Genomic DNA, 13,091 nt, shown 5'->3' with positions numbered 1-13,091 from the left:
AAATAAGGTTAGAAAAGCTAAGGGTTGATAGTAAGAAAGCTTAAGTGGTGGACACTATTCGATCACTATTCAAAGTTGACTTGATAACCTTTCTTGTGGCTTGTATTTTAACTCCAAAAACAACTAAAAGCCTTCATTCTTTCTCCCTTGGCTGGCCAAACATAGAGAGAGGAAGAGAGAGTGAGAGACTTCAAATTTTTTTTGAGATTCTTGAAAATCCAAGCTACCCTTTCATCAATCTACTAGAAATTTTGGAAGATCTTGAGGGAAAGAGGCTCTTAGGATTTGATCTTGCCATCATTTTAGGTAGATCTTGCTAGGGTTTGAAGGTTTGAAGAGGTAAGTGGCTAATCTATTTCATTCTTTTATTTTTCAAGCAATTTTGGACTAGATCTTGGTGGATTTATGCTATTTATGGAAAACCTATGGTGGATTTGAAAGTTTTATGGAAGTTTAGTATTAGATGTATTAATGATCTTGGTTCACTTAAATCTTGGTATATTTGGTTAGAAATTGGTGGAATCTTGTCTCTTGATATCGTAGGGTTAATGATTGATGAAACCCTTGAGCATTTGAGTGTGATTTATGGTGGATTCTTGTCTCTTGATATCTTAGGGTTAATGATTGATGAAACCCTTGAGGATTTGAGTGTGATTTATGGTTATTGTTGGTGAAAATTGAAGAGTATGTATGCTGAAATTTTTGGTTTAGATGGCCAATTATCATGGGCAAAATTTTCAGCTTTACCTTCCTTGAATTTGATGCTTATTTGTACACTTGAGCTGAAATTTTTTTAGGAGAATTGCTGCTACTTGATTCTATGTATGTTTGTTAAAGTATGTTCAAAAATTTGTAGGAAAATGAGGTGGTTTTGTGGGTTATCTTGTTGGAATAAGTAAGGTTGTAAAAAGCTAGAAAATGGCCTAAGATTTGCTGAAATTGTGAGCTAAAACTCCAACATTAATTTTGTTATTTTAAAAAACTGTTTTGGATGGATTTTAGCTCGAAAGGTTCTATTGGAACTTGATCTTGGTATGTATAATGATTTTGGATCCAAAATTTGAAGTTAAAAAGGGGGAAAAGTAAGATTTCCTCCAAAAGTTTAGTGGTTGACAATTTTATGGATTAATTTGACTTTGGATCCTTGTTTTCATCAAATTTTGGTTGATTTAGTTCAAGAAATCCTATTAAACTGTGATTCTTGTTTACAAGATGATCTTGGGACAAAAGCTACGAATGAAAGTAATTGAAAAGTGAACTTTTGCTATAATTTGCCTGCTAAAAAACTTGTAAAAGTGGAAAGTCTTATTTGAACTTTTGAATTACTTTTGCCCTATTGGAAAGTAGTATTTTCACTTGAATTGTCGATTTTAAAGTCTAAACGGGTTGAACTGTCCAGAACACTAAAGTCAACTAATTTGAAAACAAAGTTTTCGTACTTAAGTGAGTTGATTTGATGAACACTAAGGGTTCACTTATATGTTGTAATTGTTTGCCAAAGTTACAATCTGAGCGTGCAGGAGATCTTTCTATAGATGCTTAAGTGCTATTTGGTGAGTGTTCTAAGTGCATGGTAGCACTATATAAATGCTTGATATGTTAATGAGCTTGAGAATGATATGACAATGAATTGTCATTCTTTTGAACTTGTTTATGAACGGGCGAGTGTGTATTTTATCGCATTCGACCCTACTGAATTGTTATTTCTATAAGTGAACTTGATATGATATTATTGATATGTGAGGGCCCCAAAACCCAATGGCTAGTTATTCGAGGTTGAGCCGGTAAGGGTTTGGTCAACTTGGTTAGCAAACCTTCGGTAATGTATATGTGTTGAATCCATCCCGTCCTGGGTATACTTGAGTAATACCAATTTTTTAAATTTTATTGGCGTGCGGGCTCGGTAAGGGGGTGAAAGGTGGACGGAGCGGTGTGAAATGGTGATTCTACATGAACATGAAAGTTGACGGAGTGTCAACTACTTGAATTATTGATTGATCAAGTGTTGGCCAGTGCTCAGTATCCTGCACGATTGTTATATTGATTTTAACGATGTGCTTATATGAAATCTCTCGTTTATGTTTCTTGTTGGCTTAAATATGTGATTAATTGCTTTCTTAATTTGCATGTCTTCCTTAGACCTCAGTGGACGCAAGCTCATGCCTTTCCTTTTGTTTTCCTTAGCAGGGTTGGTTCGTGATTTGGAGATTTAGCACTTAGCTTTTGTTTTTAGTTAGATTAAGTGATTAGAGTACTATTTTGTTTTGCATGGGAATTATAAGTTTAAACTCTTTCTTTTGTATTTTAAGTTGCATTGGCAGACAACTATATGTATTAGTTGTATTTAGCGTATTTTGTGGTAAGGTTGGATATTGGGGTTTGATTCTATGGTTTGCTATCGAGTCCTGGCGAGAGTTAGGCAGCGGCTCGTTGATACCTTAGGGTACGCTCTTGGGAGAGGTGGGGTCGTCACACTTCATCTTCATTATTTGTCTATTGGCTATTTTATAAAGATATTATTGTGACGACCCCACTTCCTTATAGGGTGTGCCCTAAAAGTTAACGGATCGTTTGCCTGGCTCTCGCTGGGACTCATTGATTTCACATTAACTTTAGAGATTACTTTTTGATAATTTCCATTAACCATACATTAACTCCAGAGATAACATTTTGATAAACCAAAACCAACTGTTCACATTCTTTTACAATACCTCAATCAATTCAAAATTCCTACCTTATTAAGATACTAATCACAATGCTAAAGTCTTCACGATAAATCCCTAAGTTCCCTCGTTCGATCCCTGATCTCCAACTCCTGTAAGGAAAACAAAGGTAAAAGGGCTGAGCTAATGCTCAGTGAGGTTTGCCGAGCAAGTAACATTTAATAAACACTTAAATCAGTACAATTAAGCAAGTAGTGCACATTTCACTGTACAATCACTTTCATTAAGCAATTGGGGAAAACACTTCACTAAACAATTACTTTTTAAAAGGATACGGTGCTCGCATTAGAGTCACTTCAATGTCATTGAGCATTCATTTCAGTGTCAAGAGACACTCATTTCACTGTCATTGTACATTCATTTCAATATCATTGTACATTCCGCCAATTCACCTCGTTATGTCCTCCAAAACAATAAACAATCCCCTACATTCAATAATCAATTCAATAATCTCCCAATCTCATGGTAATACTCGAGTATACCGAAACATTTACCCAAATCTACCGTCCTACCCAACCAAGTCCATTGCTGGCTCGAATAGTCCGTTGAACAGAGGGTTTTGGGGCCCAGTTCAGCCGATGCGGTTAGGCACACATACGGCTTACATTCATGCGAACTTACAGTAACGTTCAGTCAATTATCGACCTTCAAACTCAACTAAACCGAGTGCGATAAAGTACACTCTCGACTTAGAAGGCGAGGGACAATTGAAATACACTTTACAATGAATCACTTAGCAATATTTCATAATAAGTACATTTATCAGATAATTTCACTTAAGTAAACATAAACAGTTAAACACATAAATTCAAAAAACAATCACCAAATACCCAAATAAATTATTCTCGAGCCACGGGTTCGTTTCCTGGCTCACAGTTACTTCCTGAGACAAGTTCATAATTCCAAAGTGAATATATAATTTGTAGATATTCACTTATTATTTATTATCCTATTATTTGATCTATTAAAGTCAAGTTTGACTTTAAAATACAAAGTATAGTATTTAATATTTATTTTACCTTTTATTTCAAAATTTATTAACTTTATTAGTTTGAACTAAGAATTATACAATTTCCCAAGTTTGTATCCTTGTATAATATTTACATCAGGAATATATCTTTCTCAATTCAATATTCATTAATTACAACTTTTTAAATCAATTGAACTTAACATTAACCTTTAATAAGGTGAATTTTAGAAATAACTATCTTTAAGGTACTTTATTGTCCTATTATTGACGTTATTAAAATCAAATTTGACTTTAAAATATACAATATAATATATTCTATATTTATTCTATATGTCATTTCAACTTATTGACTTTATCATTTAAACCAAGGAATATACTTATTTTTCAAGTTTATAATTTATAAAATGTTTAAATTAAGGGTAGACTATTTTTCACTTAAGATTCCGAGATTAAAGTTTAGGAACACTCCATTGCTCCCCGTTTTAACTAATTAACTTTAAGTCGTTTGTAACTTAAATGTTATTTCTTTACACTAGTTTTCTAAGTTCTAAAATAATATACAATTTATATATTATCACTTATTATTTGTTACTTTATAATTTAAACCACTAAAGTCAAGTTTGGCTTATAAAACAAGATATAACAAATCCAACAACCTATCCCACATTTTCTCTTGAACTTATTAACTTTTCGTTTCAAATCAAGAAAGATATATATATTTTCAGGTTTATAGCTTTGTAAAATGTTTGGACTAGGATTAAACTATTTTCTACTCAATATTTTAAGGTTAGAATAAATAGACCTTTCATTCCTTCCTTTTTAAGTTAAATCAAATACTAGATTGCCTATGGTTTACGTCTTGTTAAATTTATTAGTTTTCTAGTCTTAAGTTCTCAAAATTGTTCATATAGTTAGTGTCAAAATGCTATGAGATGTTTCATATAAATTCACCACTAATTTTTCTAGCAATGTACACGGTCCAGCACTCATTATTCCCTCCACTCCTTCCTCTCAATCTCATGCTCTTACTAGATAGGCAACTCATATTCATTAAGCTACAAAGTAGCCTTAGCTATCATCTATGAAAGCTTACAAAGTTGGAAATTAGATGAAATGCTGCTTAAAAGTTGATTCTCACGGCTAGCATTATCACAAAAATGCATTCGGGAAACAAAAGAAAGGCAACGAGAAAGGCAGCTTTGCCACCATATGGTGTTTTGATCATAACTGGAGCTACGCTTATCAGATTGAGGCAAATTTTATAGAGTTTCGAAGCTAAGATATAGACCTACATTTCTTATGAAGACATCGACACTCAGTTCTCACATTTTCAGGGTCAAAAATGGCCCGACAGAAGCACATTCTGCTCCACTCCCTCGGCCAACATTCTGCTTTGCCACCCTCTGGAATTTTGATCATAACTGAAGCTAAACTTATTGAATTGAGGCAAATTTTATAGCGTTTTGAAGTTAAGACATGGACCTACATTTCTTATGAAGACATTGACACCCAGTTCTCACATTTTCAGGGTAAAAAATGGCCGGTCAGAAGCACCTTCTGCTTCCTTCCCTCGGCCAACAACCTGCAATCAGTGAACTTGTTTCCCCCTTCATCACTCAGTTTAGTTCCTACTCATTCCTGTTTTTCTGGTTAAAGTTTAGAGGCATTAGGACAGGTTTCAACTCGGTAAGTCAGTTTAGAAGCTAAGGGTTTGCAGGGAACAGCCAAGGAGCCGAAACCATAGCTGAACCAGGCCTTCTTCTCGGCCAAATTGAAAGAAACGCATGCAGCAGCTAATTACACAACATGAAGCTCTTCAAAAGTTTCTTTATTCATGTACAGCTCTTCCATGCAGGTTACAGTTAAGATACTACATAACAAATCAAGTCTCAAGGTAAAATTTTTACCTCTTTTCTTTAGAATTCGGTAATTGCAGGTTGCTCTTAATTTTTTGCTGCGGCTCCTCAAAGTTCCTGCTCCAACTCTCTCCTTCTCCTTCCTTACATCACTTTCACTCTCGGTTGAAACTGGTGGACGATGCAGCTAACAAGATTTCTCTCCCTCTCACTCACTTTGGCTCACGGAACTGAGGTAACTCACTGGAGAAATGCAACTAACAATATCTAACTCTCCTCCTCACTCTCTCGGTCGCAACTGGATGCAAGAGAGAATCAGAGATGTTTTCCTTTTTCTCCCTTTGGTTTGAGTGTTGAGATAAACGAAATATGATTTCGTCTCTCTCTCGGTCTCGCTCTTAATACTTGGTCGGTAAGAAAAGAAGTGAAACGTGTTTCTTCATTCGGCCACCGCCCAGGTAATGTCACACTGTCTCCTTTCTCCCTTTGATCATTACTTTACTTAGCAATTGAATGGCAGCTGTCCTACAGGTTTTATTCACCGCCCAAAGCTAGAAGCCAATACTACTGGTTTCTCCTTTCCACCGCTGCCTAGTTTCATTTGGTTCCAAGTTCTCCAAGTATCTTCCTCTCACTTGGTTTTGTTTTATGCAATTTCGATAGCTCATTTCTTGGTTGCATGGTAGTTAGTCTAAAATTCCATGGTTGTTTTAGTCTTTTCATTTTAGTTCATTCGGCCACCACGAGTCTGTAATTTATTGTCTTGTACATTGATTCAAAATTTCGCTTGTTCTAATTTGCATTTACCTTAAAAATTTCCCTATATGAATCTCGTAGATTTTTATACCTTTGATTTTAAAGAAATTTAACTAGACGTGTAACTTATTTAACTATATAGCATATTCAATCGTTACAATCTACATTATGCATATTATAGGTTTATTTAATCACTACAACAAAAATGGCCTTTAGAGGCATTTAAAGGTGTCAGTATAGATAATCTAATCTGACACTTTATCTATCTTCACACCCAGGGCGAGTGTTATCCCTTCCAATGTGGGGATAGCCTCAAATCTTTAGTAGCATTCAAATGTTTCAGGAAAACCAAGCTGCCATATCATTCCTTCTGCCGACAAAATCCTTTTTTTGTGATAATCGAAAGTGTCTGTATAGCGTTAGGACATCAGTAGCGGATCAGTAGGATATCCAATTTATGAAGGCATCTTGAGTTGTCTTAATATATGGCTTTAAGGACACGTAGCCATGTGAATTTACAATATTTTGGACGACATGCCCATTTGTTATTAGTGTTTTTCGAAGCTAAGCTATGCTGACACTTTTAATTGCCAGGAGAATTTTCCCTGGTTTTTTTTAAATGGAAGCAACTTGCAATTAGTCCTCCCTGCTGTACATTCCAACAACCAGAATCCCAAGGGACTTGTAAAATTATCCCAAAGAGCAGAATGCATAGAGCAATGTAAAAGAAGAAGTCGATACTCAAATATAATTCATTGAATTAAAAGTCGATAACAAGTACAAACATAGCAAGTACTAAAATCGCAAACAAGTACTAAAAGCAATTACTAAAATCCCAAACCAGTACCGAAAGATTCTTATTTACAATAACTTGAAAGACTTTCTTATGCACAAACTAAAAGACTCTCATCCCTAACAAGTTGAAAGAAGTAGAAGTAGCTTCCAAACTTTCCATTTTGTTGAGAGTCCTCAGGCATAACCATGAAGTCCCCATCATTCTTCAACTGGTTCCACCTATGCACAAAGACCAAGGGGATCATTAGACCATCATAGCTAGAACTAAAATTCCAGAAAATCCGCAATGTATTTAAGTGCATATCTCACCTTTATGAAGAACTAAAGGGATCATTAGACCATCACAGCATTGAATAAACACAACTTTATGAAGAATGTTGTAGCTGATTTGTACCTTTGCTTCTTCACTTTTCCAATAAGCCCAAAGTTTGATCCATTGCTCTTCCCATACCCTTATGTCCTTTTGAAACCGAGCTTCAGCATTTGGCACGGCAGGATCAAAATAGTTAGCCTTTAAATCTGCCTTCCAGCTTCTCCATTTTTTGCCAATAGATCTTAAGGTCCAACCTTCCAGTCCCAAAGACAAAGCAAACCTTTCCTGAAATGTAGTTAGCAACAAGAAAATCAACACAACTTCACAGTAATTTTTGTACAAAGCATACATAATACAAAAGCTACCATTACCTTTATCACTTCTAACATGTCCATTTTAAGTTTCCTTGGCATCTTAAGCCATGTTTCAACATCTACTGGACAATACATACCATTCCTAGCCAAACTGCCCAAGAATTCAGAGAAAGAGGTTTTCTCACTTATTGGGATCCCATTGTCATCGAGTTTAATCTCAATCCGTGGAAGTTCCTTAGGCCGACCCCAAATTTCTTTCATAAATGTAGGGCCTCGGGTTTTCTGATGTACTTCACTTGAATCATTTGTAGTTTCTTTTCCTGTATAAAATAAGAAAAATGTGCAAGTTATGAACATAACAAAATGCACTTCTGGAATTGGTTCAAAACAGTTAGTAATACCTGCATTGTCCGAGTTGCATGACATGAAGGTGGTGTCACTGGAATGTGGACCTCGAGAGTCCTGATTTGGACTTTGTTCAGTTGCTTCATGCCTTGTTCCAAGTGGAGATTGTTGAATTGGAGAGTTCTGGCAGTGCTTATGCGACTTGGAACCTCCATCAGCTTGTTGAGTGACTTGGTCACCTGATTCATGTATTATTCCCAATGTAGAATTCTGAATTGCAGATTGAGGTGCCCGAGCAGCTTCTCCTTGCACTTGTTCAATTACATTTTCATGGCTTGTTCCAAGTGGAGGCTGCTGCCTTGTTTCATGACATGAGGGAGGTTGCTCAATTGGTTCATCTCTCAATCCATTTGCAGCGCGCTTACATTTTCGACCTCTACGGGCCATACCTGCATAATATTTGAGTGAAGAAAGGGACAAATGTAAATGTTTAAAATTTATTGGAGCAAACACTCTACCTATAGTTTCTTTAACTTACAAATGCTATTATAAAGAAGTACTACTTAAACAATAAAGTGAATAAACTGGCATGACAAGTTACAAATGGCATTCTTTAAGAATAAACCAGGGGAAGACTATGGAGCTGTCAACAGATCAGAGAAACAAATGGGGAATATACGATTCAGTGCAGCAACTAAGTTGCCTATGATCTGAGATATGAATACGCCCTGCCATTTTATGGCAGAATACTTCCTGTCTCTATGATCTCTCACAAATTGGTATCTTTCCCACCTTATTCACTATTGAATTTGTCATAGGCAGGTTTGATAGAAAAAAAGTAGTCAATCAGGATAGGTAGCTTTAAGAAGAGCAAGTTTACTCTCCTTTTTATTCAGCATCATAAAGCTTGCCGGCTGCAAGCTTACTTCAAAGCTTTATAAAGCTTTACTCTCCTTTTTAGGTTCTGATTCTTTGAGTTTAGCTTTCAGAGGAACCTGCTGAATCATGTTGTTATCCTAGTCAGATTCGTATTTGTTGCATATTGTAGCCTCCTCACCAGATTTTTATTTCAATAGTAAGTGAAACATTAAAGCTTGTAACCAGATTTTTATTTTCCATATTGTTCTGAGAATGATGCCTATGATCAAAAGTTGGTATGCTTATGCTCAATGAGGGCACAAGTAGAAGAGTCCACGTAATTTTAACTTCAGTAATGGAGCAAACTAATAAATGATTGTCTTGAATTAACGAAATATACTTGGCCATGTGATAACCAAAAATTGCAGAGGATAATGTATTCTACCAACAAATACAACTCTTGGTTATGAAGCTCTACTGAATACTTTTATTTCCAGATTCTGACATAGTTCTGCATTTATCAAGAACACTAATTCTATTGTTCTAAGATAGTGTCTCATCTAAACAAGAGCTCAAGCTTTACGTAGCATTGACGCTTCCAAACCAAATTACTTCTTTTTTTGTTTCCATAGCCACATCCACAGTTAAGGGTTGACACTTAACAGTAAATGCACAAACACTTTATCCAATACAATTGTAACAGTACAAACAATACAAAGGCGTAGAACAGGAAGGAGACGAAGAGCATCACGGTGAAAGACTGAAAACGAGAACCCATCACCAAAAACAGATGGTTGAAATTGTACATTCAGTTCACAGTAGCAGTCTCCATTCGACCAGGCTCACCTAGAAATGTGCTTCTCAGAATCGTGCTTTTCACACCGCCACCACCCCCCAAAGCTTTTCACACCACCACCACCCCCCAAAGCAAACACTCTACCTAGAAATGTGCTTCTCAGAAACGGAGAAGATGCTTGTCAGAGATGGGAATCGAATAGCCTAAAAACTAAATCTACCATGCAATGCAAGAACATGTCTACCATGCAATGCAAAATTAGACACAAAATACTGAAATTACCTCAAACTAAGGCTTGAATCCCTAACTTCTCGGTTTCCCCAAGCTTCAAGATCTGAATTCCACCCACCACCCAAGCTTTGAAGCCCTAATTTCTGATTTGTTGCCACCAAGCCAACACAATAGCCGAATTAGGGATTTGCCTGGTGCGAGCTCAACCAAGTTACCCAAATGGGTGCGAGTTCACGGACGGCAATTGACTCAAATTGGTGGTGCGAGCTTGAAACAGAGAGAGAGGACAAAGGCAGAGGACAACAAGAGAGGGAGAAGATGTCTGAAATAAAGGCGGTACTAATGACGCCAAAGTAAATTAGTCAAGCCTCTTGAATTTTTCAATTTGCCGCGCTACTAATAGCAATTTTTGTGTGTTTGGGCAAAATTTCGTTAAAGCTATATAACAACTAAAAATTTGGTTAAAGCTATATACAATATAATATAACAACTAAAAATATAAAGGCTAAAAATCTTGTTAAAGCTATATACAATATAATATAACAACTAAAAATTTGTTACAGCTATATAACAACTAAAAATATAACAAATAAAAATTTTGTTAAAGCTATATACAGTGTAATATAACAACTAAAAATATAAAAATAATTAAAAATTTTGAGAAGCTAACAAAAAACATTCTTTTAATCAAAATGTTTTCGCTTACTCAATTTATTTTATGCTGCTAGCAATTATGTACGGCTTGTAGTCTAACAAGCCATTGGAAGGATCGAATTAGTTTATGAAACAAGAAAATTAACTTGTGAATACATGAAGTTTCCATTGACAAACATTTGGATTAGAATTGATTGAACATAAACATTGAATATATATATATTCAATGTTTTCAATTCCAAATTTTACTTCCATTGAACTTTGTGTTAATTAGAAACTTCCTATCACTTACAAGATCTTACTATTGAACTTTTCAATGATTAACCTTAGGCTTACACTTACAACGCATTGATTGAACATAAACATATATATATATATATATTCAATGTTTTCAATTCCAAAGCAATTGCCATTGAACTTTGTGTTAATTAGAAGCTTACTATCACTTACAAGATCTTACTATTGAACTTTTCAATGATTAACCTTAGGCTTACACTTACAACGCATTGATTGAACATAAACATATAGTATGATCGGTTTGATCGATTTGATCGTGCTTGATCGGTTCGATCGTGTCTCCTTTTCACTTTGAAGGATAATCTAAAATTGTGACTAAACCGATTAAATTCGATCAAAGATCAGTTAGATTAGAAAGCTCTATCGGAATTAACTTTTTGTATTGTTATTGGTTTTAAAAATAATTTTTTCATGGTGTTAAAAAATTATTTAAGAAATTTATAGATTAAAGTTTCAAAAATATTTCTATTGATCAAAAATTAGACCTCGGGTTATTGGGAAAAAGAATTGGCCATAATATAATGATTCACAAATGTAATATTACAGCTTACAATTAATGGAATTGCTTATAAAATAATGACCAGTATTTATGCAGCCCATTGGGCTCTTAAAATGAGTAATGGGTTCCTTGGAAAGTTGGATAGTTTTATGTTTGGTCTGAAATGATTTGCACATTCCGTACGTTGCCAATCATCTTCTTCTCCCCAAATCATAGCCTCGATTGCCAATTGTTGTCATGCCATTAAAAGAAAAATCATTCCAATACCATTTTTATGAATAAGACTGACGATTACTAACCAAGACTAGAAATCCAAAAACTAGACCATAGGAGTATCAATGAAAGAAAGGCCTTAAAGAGGCAAATTAATATAGTTTTAACTAATAGCACCAAGTCTTTTATCACATCTGTCAGAAGGCTTAACATGACACCGAGAGCACTAAACTCAAAGCTTTGTAAATGCCTTCAAAACTAAGAATGTCGGTCATATTAGTAAAATACAAAAAAAAATGATTAAAACCATCGACAAAAGGAAATAAAGCCTAGGCCTAGCAATTAAAACAGAGAAGAATAGGGCCAGTAAGCTTCAAAGCTATAAAAGATTCTAAATCAAATTATATTGGGACAAATCAACTTCAATCCCAAGTCCATTCTTACGAACCCAACTAATTTCCTCATTTTCATTCTCAACAACAGGATTGCCAACATCACTTTGCAAATATGTGTCAACATCCATAGTTGTGCCCATGTTATATCCAGCTCTTGCAGTGGTAGAGATAACCACTTGCCAATCCTTATCAGTTGGATCTTCCACATAAAAAACTTGTGATGCTTGTGAAGCGAGTATAAATGGCTCAACATGAGGCCTCACGTTTGCAAAATTGACTAAAGTAAACCCATTAGCATCTTGTTTCATTCTCGAACCATTTGATATCCAATCACATTCGAATAACACCACCCGATGACCTCCGTAAATTAATTCAATCATATTTTTCAAGACGCCGAAGTAAACTAGTTCACTCAAAACTGGATTTTGATCCCTTATACTTGCAAAACTGGATGTTGTTGCATTGACTGTAACACCACTATTCTGCGTTTTTCTTTTCTTCTCAACTTCTTTGGTGTGAAACCGAAATCCATTAACAACAAACCTGTCATGTTGGATTCCAACAACATCTGGACCTTTAGCAAGGAACCTCAACTCTCTCAACACCGAAACATTTTGAGGAAGTTCTAACTTGTCAATCTGTAAAAAAAAAAAGAGTAAATAAATAAATAAAAAAAAGATGAAACTATATTTGAAGTCCTACAATTCAAATTGTACTTAATATTCAGAATTTTACTTACATGTTCAGCAAACCAACATGCAAAATTTTCGCTGTGCAAGCGCTCTTTTAGATGCTGTGGAATTTGAGGATGTCATTCTTCTATCAATATACGATGCTGCCTAGAAGTACATGAGTCAAAATTGTAATCATGCATTGAATTCTACAATAAAATTTTAATGCATCAAGTTGTAGTTGAACTTACTCTATGTAAGGTGTGACAGCATCACAATTAAATAAAATATACTGATGTGCTTTACTCAAGATATGAGCATCAAAGACTGTTGGCTTGCCCCTCCCCAAAGGATGTCCTGATTCAGAGAATATATCTAAACCATCTTCAATTTCCTTATGTACTT

Source organism: Coffea eugenioides, chromosome 1 (genome assembly GCF_003713205.1).
Source record: "Coffea eugenioides isolate CCC68of chromosome 1, Ceug_1.0, whole genome shotgun sequence".
Classification (NCBI taxonomy): domain Eukaryota; kingdom Viridiplantae; phylum Streptophyta; class Magnoliopsida; order Gentianales; family Rubiaceae; genus Coffea; species Coffea eugenioides.
Note: the sequence above shows the minus strand (reverse complement) of the source record.